Genomic DNA, 14,535 nt, shown 5'->3' with positions numbered 1-14,535 from the left:
TTTGCTGATTATGTTAGACCTTAGTGCAACCAATATTCCCATTGTTATTACTGCTTACTGTGTGCTCCATAATATCTGAGAGAGTAAGGGGCAGACATTTATGGTGGGATGGGAGGTTGAGGCAAGTCACCTGACTGCCAATTTTGAACACCAGAGACCAGGGCGATTAGAAGAGAGGCTTTGAAAACCAGTTTCATGACTGGCCAGGCTATGGTGTGACAGTTGTATGTTTCTCCTTGATGCAAACCTGCCCCCTTTGTTGACTTTAATTCCCTGTAAGCCAACCACCCTCCCCCCTTCGATCACAGTTGGCAAAGGAAATAAAGTCACTATTGTTTTGAAACTATGCATTCTTTCTTTATTAATTAAAAAAAGGGAGATAACTGATAAGGTAGCCCAGGTGGGGTAGGGGAGGACAAGGCCACATTGCTTATTGTAGCCACACTATAAATCAAAACTGTTTGAATGACAGACTTCTGTTCCTTGGGCCATCCTCTGGAGTGAAGTGGCTGGGTGCCCGGAGCCTCCCCCGCCTCACGTTCTTGGGCATCTGGGTGAGGAGGATATGGAACTTGGGGAGGAGGGCAGACGGTTGTACAGTGGATGCAGCGGGGGTCTCTGCTCTTGTTGACTTTCCTGCAGCTCCACCAGATGCTTGAGCATGTCCATTTGCTCCCCCATTAGCTCCAGCATTGCATCCTGCCTCTTCTCATCGTGCTCACTTAATGCTTTCCTGGACTCTGCCACTGAATGCCTCCATGCATTCAGCTGTGCCCTATTAGTGCGGAAGGACTGCTTGAGCTCAGAAAACATGTCATCACGAGTGCATTTTTCGCCTTCTAATCTGCAATAACCTCAGGGATGGAGATAATAGGGGGAGCATAGAAACATTTGCACCTGTGGGGGGATAAAAACGGAGAGTAAAATTTAAGATGATACATTTCTGAGAACAAAAAGGGAGACTCTTTCACAGTGAATCAAGCAATTCACAGCAGACAGCACATGTGCTTTAGGTACAAAGTTGCATTTTGCCTTTTATATTGAGCACCTGCCGGTATGGTGACACATCACACATGGCTGGGCAACAGAATTCGGTTTCCAGGCAGCCATGGTAAGCCAAAGGGTACACAGGTTTGGCTTCTAATGTCTTCCTAAACATGTGCGAATATTTTCAAACTGCAGCGTCCTCCTTTCCCATAGCAAGCAATGCTGGTTGGGTTTGCCATTTAAAAGGAGATGCTGCGGTTTTCAGGTAGATGTGCAGCACACACCTCTCCCCATCCCTTCGCGTGGCTATTTGGGATGGTCCCTTCACCCTTCCCCCCGCCACGTGGCTATTCTCAGGGATGATCCATTTTAGCCAAGTGCAAACAGCCCAGCATGAACGGGGTCCTTTTACTGTTCCCTTACAAAAATTCCCCTATTTCAACCAGGTGACCATGAATGATATCACTCTCCTGAGGCTAACACAGAAAGATATAGGCCAAAGGTTGCTCGAATGCGACCAAAACCCAGGACCATTCAATGCCATGCTTTGTGCTGCAGTGATTCCAGACTACTTGCTATTGGCTTGGCGTGTTAAAGTGTCCTACCATGGAGGATGAAATAAGGCAGCCCTCCCCAGAAGCCTTCTGCAAAGGTTTTCAGAGTATCTCCAGGAGAGCTTCATGGAGATGTCCCTGGAGGATTCCCACTCCATCCCCAGACACGTTAACAGACCTTTCCAGTAGCTGTACTGGCCGCGAATGCCCAAGTCTTCAGGGCAAATCAAACAAACACTATTGCTTTTAAATCCTGTACTGTAGTTACAAATGTTCACTCACCAGAGATGCCTACTCCGCCCTCAGGGTTGGGGATTCTGCCTTGGGAGGGTATTGGCTCTAGGGTGATGAAAAGGTCCTGGCTGCTGGGGAGAACGGATTCACCGCTTGCCTGCTGTGCATTTTCCTCCTCCTCCTCCACAAAATTCTCCTCCGTGTTGCATGAGACTCCCCCCGGCAGGTGCCCACGAACAATGGTGGGGTAGTGGAAGAGTCCCCCTCTAGAATGCCATGGAGCTGATCATAGAAGCGGCATGTATGGGGCTCTGACTCAGAGTGACCATTTGCCTTCTATGTCTTTTGGTAGACTTGCCTGAGCTCCTTGACTTTCACACGGCACTGCTGTGTGTCCCTGTTGTAGCCTTTGTCCATCATGCCCCGTGTGATTTTGGCATATATATTAGCATTTCTTCTTTTTGATTGGAGTTCTGCCTGCACAGAGTCTTCTCCCAATACAGCAATCAGATCCAGCGTCTCCCGTTTGCTCCATGCTGGAGCTTGTTTGTGATTCTGGGGGGACTGCATGGTTAACTGTGCTGCTGAGCTCGCCATCCTGACCAAACAGGAAATGAAATTCACAAGTTCCCAGGGCTTTTCCTGTGTACCTGGCTAGTCATTGGAGTTGAAAGTGCTGTCCAGAGAGGTCACATTGGAGCACTCTGGGATAGCTCCCGGAGGCCAATAACGTCGATTTGCATCCGCACTACCCCAAATACAACCCAGCAAGGTCAATTTTAGCGCTACTCCCCTTGCTGGGAAGGAGTACAGAAGTCGATTTTAAGAGCTCTTTAAGTCGACAGAATTGGGTTGCTTGTGCAGAACCATTCATTATAAAATTGACCTAACCTGGCTAAATTCGACCTAGCCCTGTAGTGCAGACCAGGGCTAAAGGAACTTATCTTTGCCCTCAAAAGACCTAGTTTCAAACCCTAGTTTATTAAGTCATTAGGTGACATGAGTTTGACAGACTCATCCCAGTTCTCATTTGTGCTCATCACAAAATTATACAGCATAATTATCAATCTTTACCGATCAGGATTGGAAAGCCGGGAATTTGTGACTTGGTACAGATGACATGCATTAACATGTGCACAGTGCCTATGCATGCTGTGCTTACATAAAGCCAGATCTATTCATCTTCCAAATTCATGGTAGCCAATTATTTTAACCAGACACTGCCACCATCATAATCCAACCCCTGCTTTGTTTCTGTTATCTCTACCTCTAAGGTTCTCATTCTGTTCTAGGGCTCCATTTAACAATTCTAATATCCTTCAATGCCAGGCACTTTAAATTCATCCTTTCCTCTGGGTGACTTCCTTTGAACACCATTGAGTTCCTGAATTTAAAAAGGACATTCCCTAAATGCTGAACAAGAGACATATTAAAGGGACTGCATAAAGCAATATGCAGTGAGCAGTTTACTTTTAAGAATTAACACACTATGGGCCAAAATTCTCTGCTAAGCACAATTCCTTTGGTGGGATGAATTCTCTGCTGACATAATTCCGTTGCCTTCAGTAGAGTTATACCAGCAGAGAATTTGGCACAGGAGGCTCATGCCCTGGTCCCACTGAAGTCAAGGGCAGATTTGCTATTAACTCAGGACCCCCCCCCCCATTATACATACAGATGGACTCTTATGCCCTTTAGGTTCTTCATTGTTTTCAGTGGGGCTCTGTGCAGGTACAAGGTTCTGCCAATGAGAATGAGGTGCTTTACTGGGGCCAAACATGGAAGAAGGGGCAAGGCACAAATATATTACTTGAATACTTTTTTAAACCACTTCTGCCAGTAAATGAAAGTTAATCAAGGACAATTAATGTTATAAAATGAGGGCCAGATCCTCAACTGATGGAAATCCATATAACTCCACTGAAGTCAATGGAGCTCAGCTGATTTATGCCAGATGAGGAACTGTCCCAGAAATAGAATTGTATTTGACCTATAGTCTGTCTATTTTAATTGAAGTTATACTATTTTGATGGTGTTTCAGTACAGATTAAATACTGTCATGTATTTACGGAAATACAGGAGTGTATCCAGCAAATCCAGTAATATTTACTCAGATGATTAGTTCTATTGGGTTAATGGGACTTCTCACGTTAATAAACTTATTTTTTATAACACTGTTGTGTTTAAACCCAAGGTTGGTTGAACTACTACAATTTGGAGGGTGGTCCGACTAACAACTCCAGAACTTATAAATAGAAGAGAATTCTTTATGGAATTTATAAAATCCACAGGAGCCTGTGTCAGTTTTCATGAAGAGTTTAAAAAGTCCATCTATTACAAATTACACATTATTATTAAACTCTCAATTGTAGCTAATCTGTTTCATGGAAACTGCTCATTTGTGTGCTGCCCCTGTGGTTTCAGGCATCTCAAATTCTGTTACATAGGTCTTAAAGATTGTATAAACTGTGTAGAATTCTCTTCACTGAATACTACAAAATAAACCCACAAATCTCACGGAAAAAAAAAACGAGAAGTTTCAGATCAGGGGGGTTTTTTTTGGGGGGGGGGGAGGGAGAAAAACACCTTATTTGTCAAACAGGATCTTGTAGAAGCCCCTCTGCCACTGGAGCACAGATATAAAATTTGTGATAGAAATGTAGTTACACTTACAGAGAGATTAAATTTATTCTCTAATTATAAATCAAGATGCAGATGCAGCATTTGATTCACTGTCATCCAGTCAGGATGGCTCAGTAATCTGCATGCTCCTCTCTTTGGGAAATAAAATAACTGATTTTTAACCCTTAGAATTCTATAATTGATACTCCTAAACTAATTACTTAGCAGCTAAAACGCTCATCGTCACATACCTGTTGCCATTGATTCAAAGAGGGCCTCATTGTACATATATGAGAAATCAAATTTTCCAAGCGGGAATCTTTTAAAAGATATTTGGTGATTAATCTGTGAACCCAGTTTTGCAAATTAGCCCTATATCAGTTACTATGACACATGAAGGGTTAAATTTAGTTTAAGTGTAGCCTGAAGGGTCACACTCAGAGTAGTTCAAGGGAAGTTTAGAAAAACTGAATTGTGTTCTATAGCACCTTAGTGTTAAAGATTCGAAGAACATTTAAGTGTTACCCCACCCCCCCTCCTTTGCACGCCAGAGGCCATATCTTTAAGAGAAAAGTATTATTGTTAACAGAATGGCATCAAATCCATGGTAGATCCATAAGGACATGGAAGCATTTCTTGAATGGAAGATATAGTTTCTTCTATGTCCTAGGAAAACTCACTTATTCACATTAAAAGCATTTTTTTCCTAGTCCAACACTGAAACTGACAAAGACTTCCACAGATCCTTCAGGTTGCCTCTTTCTGTAGCAGGTGGTGAGTCATGGTAATTGGTACAAGTGACTGTTACTTTCTTTACAAATAAGTTGAAAAATTTGGCTGTCCCACAGGTGTAAGGGCCCAGTTCTGTAAATTGGTGATCATCATCCATGTGGTACTGAGTCCCATCATCTGCCTCTCAATCACATCAGAGAGCTGAAGATATCCTCTAGGATACTAGGCCCGGATCCAAAATGGTGTGCAAGAACCTCAGTCTGAGGGTTAGGCAACAAAATCCCAGTTTTAGACTCCGCTGCAATCCACAAAGCTCCCTAAACCGGCTGACACCTAAACCTGGCTGCTGAACTCTGTAGATACCTAAACTCACTTGGGGCCTAAGCTTTTGCAGTAGAAGTTCCCCTAAGCTTAAATTTCTGCTTCTGGGTGTGCACAATACTGCCCCATTTGGTATCTCCTACCTAAGGCCCAGAGCAATTCACAGACTGGGGGAAGATAGGCATTCCTCTACCTGTCTTGCCTGTAGGGCTCAATCTAGTAAGTGGCCTCTGAGCACACTTTCCATGTTTGGTCCTATTCAAAATCTGGCCAGAGGAAGGTGCCACCCACCTTATACCTTTCTTAGCCCAGAGGTTAGAACACTCACCTGAGATGGTGGGAGACCAAGTTTCAATTCCTCCCTCTGCCTGAAGGGGAGAAAGGATGTGAACAGAGGTGTCCCAGGAGGGTGCTCTAACCACTGCAGCAGCAGCATCATGTTCCCATTACGCCTCTAGTGTTTAGGGCAGTGACGAAGCTCCTCCACTCCTGTTTCTGGCAAGTCTTTCAATGGTTCCCCAGCTGAGCCTCAGGTTTTTCAGCTCAGCTTCCACGGCTCTTTGCCATGTTGTTTTCGGGCAGCCTCATTTTCACTTGCCTTCAGGTGTCCATTTTATTGACACTCCGGTGATGGAATCAGTTTCCATCTGAAGCACATGACCGATCCATTTCCAACGCCTCCTGGCAATGATGGTGCTCCTTGGATGCACTGTGTCAATAGACCTTGGTTTGAGATTGTTCTGGGCCAAAAGATATGGAGGATTTTTCTGAGGCAGGTTGTATGGAATGAAGACAGTTTGGACATGTCAGACTTGCTCATTCCCCAGTGTTCTGCACTATAAAGTAATGTTGAAAGTACGCAGCTCTGATAAATCTTGAGTTTGGTTTTGGTTTTGTATGTTGATGATTTCCAAACTGTATTTAAGCTCCTGAAGGTGTTCCTGGCTTTATTGATTTTGTTCCGGATGCCCTGGCTTGTTCCACCATCCTGGCTGCCCAAGTATGTGAATGTTTCTATATTGGTGAGAACATAATCCTCTATCCATACTAGTGATGGTGAGGCAAGATTAAAGGTCATGATATCTGTCTTATTGTGGTTGATTTTCAGTCCAATTTGCTGGCTCAATGCATTGTGTCGAGTTGGTTTTTCTTGTATATGGTGTTGGGTATGTGATAGGAGAGCGAGATCATCTGCAAAGTCCAGGTCTTCAAGGGATGAGAAGGGTGTCCATTTAATTCCTTATGGCATGTCTTCTGTTGTACACTGCATTAGCCAGTCGATGGCAATGTTGAAGAGGATTGCAGACATGACACACCCCTGACATACTCCTGTTTTGACTTCAAAACTGAGCTCACTGTGATCAACACTGCATGTAAAGTTGAAATAGAAGCTTTTGATGATGTTGATTATACAGAGGGGGATTCCATATGCCTGCAGAATGCACTTCAGGCTGGTCCTGTGAATGCTATCAAAAGCCTTATCAAAAAGTCTATGAAATTTATGTAGAGTTGCAATTTTTTTGGCATTCTAACCATTGTTCTATTATGTTTCGTAGAGTGAAGATATGGTCTGTGCATCCACCCCCTTTCTGAAAATCAGCTTGTTCTTTTCTGAGAATGTTTCAGAGTAGCAGCCGTGTTAGTCTCTAAGGTGCCACAAGTACTCCTGTTCTTTTTGCTGACACAGACTAACAAATTTATTTGAGCATAAGCTTTCGTGGCTACAGCCCACTTCATCGGATGCATAGAATGGAACATACAGTAAGACAATATTTATACATACAGAGAACATGAAAAGGTGGAAGTACCCATACCAACTGTAAGAGGCTAATTAATTATGAGAAGCTATCATCAGCAGGGGAGAAAAACTTTTGAAGTGATAATCAAGATGGCCGATTTCGGACAGTTGACATGAAGGTGAGAGGATACTTTAACATGGGGAAATAGATTCAATTAGTGAAATGATCAAGCCATTCCCAGTTTCTGTTCAAACCTAAGTTAATGGTATCTAGTTTGCATATTAATTCAAGTTCAGCAGCTTCTCGTTGGAGTCTGTTTTTGAAGCTTTTCTGTTGCAAAATTGCTTACAGACATCCCCCCAACCTGAAGCAAATACTCACCAGCAACCACACACCATACAACAAAAACACTAAAAGGAACCTATCCTGCCAACTCTGTCCACATATCTATTCAAGTGACACCATCATAGGACCTAATCACATCAGCCACACCATCAGGGGCTTGTTCACCTGCACATCTACCAATGTGATATATGCCATCATGTGCTAGTAATGCCCCTTTGTCATGTACATTGGCCAAACCGGACAGTCTCTACGCAAAGGAATAAACGGACACAAATCTGACATCAGGAATCATAACATTCAAAAACCAGTAGAACAACACTTCAACCTCTCTAATCACTCAGTGACAGATGTTAAGGTGGCAATTTTGCAACAGAAAAGCTTCAAAAATAGACTCCAATGAGAAGCTGCTGAACTTGAATTGGTTCCTTAGTTGGGAGGTGCGAACATCTACTCCCCTTCTCACTTTCACATCTGTCAGTGAGTCTCGCCATTTGCCATTGATCATGATATGGTCAATCTGGTTCTTATTTCTGCCATTTGGAGAGCACCATATCAGCTTGTGAATTTCACAATGTTAAAATAGGGTTCCACCAATGACTAGGTCATTCATATTTCAAAAATCAACAAGCCTTTCTATATTTTTGTTCATAGTGCCACAACCATGTCTTCCCATTGCTCTGTCATTGTTTGGGTTGCTCTGTTGTTGTTGTCCTTACCGACCTTGGCATTCAGGTCTCCCATGACAATAGGTCATGGCGCAGTACTCTCTCTAACTCCGCCTGTAATGTAAGGTAGAATTTGTCTTTACTTCTTCATCACTGTCATTTGTCAGAGCATAGCACTGAACCAGGGTGATATTATGTTTTGCTTTCAGTCTAGCTCTCCTAAGTCTGCTGCTGATTGACTTCCATTCAAGCTTACAACCGCATTAGCAACATACAATGGTGTTTTGCTTTCCCAGGGGACCCCCTGAGGGAGGGAGTTCTTGGGCCTGTAACACACTCACATCCCCGGTGCAAAAGGCAGGCACCACCACCTCCTCCTCAGGCTGTTTTGTGTGGCATAGAACAGGCACCTAAGCTATGTGCCTCTAAGAGAGGGGGTCAGAATTGTGGATTGTTAGCAGTGTTAGGCACCTCTCTGGAGCTTAGATTTAGACATTTATCTCTATAAAAGTGTGTGTTGGGGAGGGCCGTAGGGGACACACCTCTCATCAACCTCTCCCATTGGCTAGTTTAGGTGATTCACCATCTAGCATGCTAGGTTTTGTGGATCCCATTCATTGTATAGGAAGCCTAGCACCTAACTCGGCTTTTGTGGATTGCAGAGTGTTCCTGTGGTTTTCTAAAAGTTAGGCATTGCAATGCTCATTGTTGTAGTGTCTAAATCTCATTTTGAGGATATGGGTCTTAATCAATTAAGTTATACCAGGCATTGGGTGATACGAATAGCTGGGAGCAGAGTTTGGACAATGCAATTTCACTTTTAGGTGTGTTCAAATTAGGAAGCTTGTCAAAACACTGCAAATATTTTTCACAAGTGGGGCTTTCAGTATATTTTTTACACACTTCTCATTGAAGGTTATTTCTCCATTTAGTGTTTGCAGATCCTTTTGCTCTTTTTTTGTTTTCTTGGGTCCTAATCCTATAAACACTTACACATCTGTGGTAATGGAACTATTCACATTCTTCAAGGTAAGCAGGTGCATAAGTGTTTACAGAATCACAGCCTGACAGTGTGCTTTCATGCTTTCTTGAATGATTTTGTTTTAAAACTATTTCCATTAGAACAGCCAAAGTAGGGGTAGAAAGGAACAAGTGGTGATCCTAACATTACAGTCACTTATGTACATGAGCAGTTCCTAGGGCTCTGTCTTGATAAGGGAAAACGCTGTGTTCCCCCCCACTCCCCCATTGTGGTAGCTTAATTGAGTCAGCCAATATTATTAAAAAGCCCTGTCAGGAGGAAGACTTGCATGCACAGCTGTGTTAGTTAGCCATGTTGCCATGTTTTAGCCTGGGGGCTCATAAAATGCCCAACTTTTGAAAACTGGGCACAGCTTTTGACTCCTACCTCAAACAACTTCCCGGTGTTCACTGTTTATTAACCTAGGTGATGAGCGGTTTGTGATCAGCAGCGCACAAAATCCAAGAAAATGCAGAGTATAGACTGTATGTGGACAATACAATTTCTTCCCGCTAGAGAAATCCCTAATGACTTAATTAGTAATTAATTCCATACTTTGTAATTAAACAAGACATATTAACAGATAGTGAAATCTGAGTGAAGGCAATTTATAATAATAATAATCAGGCATCCTGTTCTCTCCTATTTTCAACCTTCTTGGTTAAGTTCTCTTATTCTTCTGTATAGAGATTTTGGTAATTCAGACAAACAATAAATAAAACTTCTGTAATTATCACTAGGAAGAGGATGAGCATTTTACAACTCACCAGGATATTGCTAAAAATGGAAGCACAATTTTTCTTTGAAAGTTAATTTATACAGTATGTTTATATTGAAGTTCTTAAAACAAGCTCTTTGGGTGAATCTCTGGTACAGTTCCACGGTTGATACCACAAAAGAATTTTGCCAGTTATATTTTAAAGAGATAGGGATTAAGTTCGAAAGGACTATATAACAATTAATACATTCAGTTCCATAATGCCTTCTCTACTAGGATCCCTTAGCACATTACAATATATACTTCATTTCTCTAGGCCTCTTTCTCCTCTGATCCTTTGTCTGTCTTGTCTGTTTAGACTATGTTTTTCAGAGCAGAGACTGTGTCTTACTATGTGCTTGTACAATGCCTAGCACAAGAGGGCCCATGTTTTGATGAGGGACTCTAGGTGCTACTTTAATAAAAATACATAATCAAGTCAGTTAAGCCTTACAACAACACTCCTGTGAGGCAGATGTGTGTTTATAACCCATGTTACAAGTGGAGAAAGTGAGACAAGAAAGATAACTCATTTGAAGAATGCCACACAAGAAGTCGTTGGTAAAACCAGTAGTAAAGCAAAGATTGCTGGACTACCAGATCTATAGTATAGTGACACCACCATCATTTCACCTCTGGATACTTGCCTGTAATCATGCTACTTTCACTGTTGTTAAAGGGTTGTTAACCCCCTGAATCAAAAGGTACTGTGAGGACGCACCAGATATTTAGGAATGAGAGAAAGGAGAAGTCAGGAGAAAACATAAAAAGAGCTAAAATACTCACCAGATGAAAGGAAGAAAAGTGCTTCCTCTAGCAGCCAGTTGCAAAATAGCCACTTTAGAGCTGCAGCTGGCTGTCTCTCCAAGATTTAAAGGCCAGCTACCAAATGATAACATGCTGGGAAAGGATGAACTCAAACTGGAGAGTTCAGTTATAATTAGGACAAAGAGGGGACAGCTGTGAGTAACTAGTTAATTTGCAACATTCTAAACTTCAGAGATTTAAGATTCACAAAGTCTGATGTTGCACACACTTAGCTTGTTTATGCCCACATTGGACTGGTCAGGAGGATTTCATCTAAAAATGTTAAAGAAAAGAAAGAACCCACCAGGAAAAAGGAATTGATGAAGGAGGGTGGGGGGACATTTTTCATTTTTTAATTTTAAAACAGTTTTAGCCCACATTCTGCTGAGACTTAATACACCAAGAATCCAGATTTCTTTTGGACATTATCTGTTGCCTGGGCTTCAAGGGTGCCATCTGTTTTTTAAATGCAATGTAAGGCCCATACTGTTTGCAAGATTTTTATTTTTCTAGTTCAGAATTGACAGCACAGAGTAGGACTGGGTTTCCTATGAGTAAACTTGTCTAAGAAGAGGGGGACTATTGGATCAATGTCAAGGTTTTATTTGCCATTCTAAAGCCAAGTTTTGCATGTGGTTTTGCAGGCACAAAATACAAGGAAAGGCAGTAGAAGCAATAGGTAAGGATAGATTTTGGTTCTTAAGTGAAAATCTTTCCTCCTTAGCCAAACAGAAGAACTGTTGTGCTCTCACTGCACAAAGGGGAGCAGGATTTGGGGATGTCCTCATGCAGGCAGTGTCTAGCCCATGAAAGGAATGATAGCCCAATGGTTAAGGTGCTAGCCTCTACTAAAGGAGACCAGAGATCAATTCCCTGCTCTATCTAGGGTGACCAGATGAGAGACATGAAATATCGGGACGGGGGGGCCACCGGCGGAGGAAAAAAAAAAGCCGCCGGAGCATAGGAAAAATTGGTGGGGGCTGAGCACCTACCGGTAGCTCCCCACCCCAGCTCACCTCCACCTCCTCTGAGTGGGCTGCTGCATTCTGCTTCTCCCTGCTCCCTCCCAGCCTGGGAGGGAGGGGGGAGGAGGAGGAATACAGCGTGCTTGGGAAAGAGGCGGGGATTTCAGGAAAGATCCAACGGGGCCGGGGCTGAGTTGGGGGTTGGGTGCAAAATATCTGGACAATTCACGTCCCAACTGAACATCGGTTGGTACACGGGACAAACAAGTAAGTATCGGGACAGTCCCGATAAAAATCGGGACATCTGGTCACCCTAGCTCTATCACACATTTTTCTGTGTGACCCAATGTGAGTCACTTCCCCCTGGTAATATGGGGATAATAGCACTTGCTACCATACAAGGCTGTTGTGAAGGTAATTCATACAAAAATGTGAAATGTTCAGATACCACAATGAGGAGAGCTCTATAAGCACTTCAACTGATGGCGATCCGGTGACAGTCTATACCATGATGTTCACCACTTTTACAAAACCATGATAAATTCTGTACAAAGTAAGCCTTGTGAGGAATCATTTGAAAACTCAAAATCTGCTGAACACTATTGTCCTGATAAAATATGTGTGGCAATGTTGTATGTAAAGTTATAAGATTCTACTCTATAACATTGTTGTAACATGTTCCAAAATTAGAAAGGTAGGCCCAAACCAGTTTTTTGGAGACAAAGACACACAGGCACCCCAGACAGGTATCAACAAAGCCAAGTGGGCTATCACTTAGTTAAGCAACCATTCTCTGACAGAGGGAAGCCACAAACAAGAAATTAACATTTCATCATAAGGATGGTTCAGGCCTCACACCCCCAAGAGACTGTAATAATGACTCAGCAAGGATGTTTCTTGAACAAGAAATTGAATTATAAAGAGGGGAGAAAAAGGTTTGACCTCACTCTCCTCCTTCATCTCTGCTCATTACATCAACAACACTTAAAGAACTGAACTTGGTGGGGGAAGTCCTGGCTGAAAGGAAACTCAGCCAGGGGACTGTAAAGCACCTGGTGAGAAAAATATTTACTTTGAATCCATTTTTGCTTATTAAGTTAGGCATTGAGCTTGCATTTTATCTTTTTATTTTCTTGGTAACCAATTGATACTTTTATGTCTCATTATTTTAATATTTTATAATCTCTCTTTTCTTTCTGTAGTTGTTAAACTTGTTTCACTGTTTTATTTAACCAGTGAGTTTTGATTAAAGTGGGTGGGAAACTCTATTTGGGATAACAAAGTGGATGCGTATCATTTTCTATTGATGAAATGACATTTATATGAGCTTGCATTGTTCAGCAAGGTGCTGGGCAATACAAGACGCACATTTCTGGTGGAAAGTCTGGAACTAGAGAATCTGCTGGTGTTCGTCTGCAGTGTAATTCATGAGTGGCTAGCTAGTAGCACTCAATACTGTGTACCTGAGAGCAAGGTGCATGCCAGAGACTATGTGTTAACTGGCCCGGAGTGGCTGTTCACCAGTAAAGCAGTTTAAAAGGCACCCCAAGTTGGAAAATTGAGGAGACACAGGTATTCAGCAGTCCAGATTGTACCCTGGGTAATGTCACAAACGCTGTGGGGATTTCTTGTGTGGAGGCAGGGGTAGCTCCAGGCACCAGTGCAGCAAGCACGTGCCTGGGATGGCAAGCCACAGGGGGCAGCCTGCCGGTTGCTTTCAGGGCGGCAGTCAGGCTGCCTTCGGCGGTGCACCTGCGGGAGGTCCGCCAGTACCGCGGCCTTGGTGGCAATTTGGAGGCATGGACGCTGAAGTCGCGGCACCGGCGGACCTCCCGCAGGCACGCCACCAAATCTGCGTGACCAGCGGATTGCCCGCAGGCGCGCTGCCAAAAGCTGCCCGACTCCCGTGCTTGGGACGGCAAAAACCACAGAGCCGCCCCTGCTGATAGGAAGTGAGTGGGGTACGGCAGGAGAGAGATGAAGGCAAGATCTGCAGTGGAATGTCTACTAGTGATAAATGTGGTAGTCACTTAGGCTGTAAATGCTAGTAGTGATGAGTTCTGGGCATTATAGATATTTGTCATTTAGAACCTTTCCTAGCTTGTTTATTTGTGTTTATTTTAAATCCAAGTTGAGACCATGTCCATTAAACTACCTTTTCTACACATGCTTCTTATCAGTTTCCTCTCAAGAGGAGGTTCACAAACCAATGATATTCTTCATTACGTGGAAACGAAGGGAACAGATAGGAACTAGTTATACTAGAAAGAGGTGATGGGGGCTCTGAAGACAAGGAGGTCAGTCACACAACATGATTCTGTGGTATCCCATAGCTGCACTAATTCCCTCTATAGCAATTAACAGCTGAGCTGCTGCGGTAGGTGGAGGTCTTCCTCATGGAGTGAGGAGTCAACAAACAGCTGCTTAACATTCCCCTCCCAGGCCAGAAGAAGTTTTGGAGATAATTCATGCATACTTTTAGCAGCACAATTCATTTGCACACTGCTATCTCTGTAAGAGGAGCAGATGGCTTGCCATTTATGGGGTCTCCCATGCCTTGTGGCTCTCTGGACATCATGTGGATGTTAAGAAATGCCCAGGCCCCTTCCACATGACTGCTGATCCCATGCAACATGTCCATAGCATACGATGCAACCCTGCAAAGAAGAAAACTGATGACTTTTTTGGATACCTTTTCCCCCTCTACTGTTTCTTTAGGCAGAAGGGGGTCATAAAGTACTATCAAAACAGCCATCTTAGTTGTTTAAATGACAAATGAAGCAAGT

At 43.1% G+C, this 14,535-nt stretch overlaps 1 long non-coding RNA gene across 1 annotated transcript in view; it reads right to left on the bottom strand.

The window, feature by feature from the left end:
• LOC117873066 overlaps positions 1-10,823 on the bottom strand; it is a 29,575-nt gene extending 18,752 nt beyond the window's left edge. The window contains exon 1 of the long non-coding RNA XR_004644631.1: positions 10,764-10,823. This is a non-coding gene — a long non-coding RNA (uncharacterized LOC117873066). The remainder of the gene's footprint in view (positions 1-10,763) is intronic.
• Positions 10,824-14,535: the final 3,712 nt, after the last annotated feature.

This window comes from Trachemys scripta, chromosome 2 (assembly GCF_013100865.1).
Source record: "Trachemys scripta elegans isolate TJP31775 chromosome 2, CAS_Tse_1.0, whole genome shotgun sequence".
Classification (NCBI taxonomy): Eukaryota; Metazoa; Chordata; order Testudines; family Emydidae; genus Trachemys; species Trachemys scripta.
The sequence above is the reverse complement of the archived record's forward strand: the minus strand, read 5'-3'. Positions and strand labels throughout refer to the sequence as shown.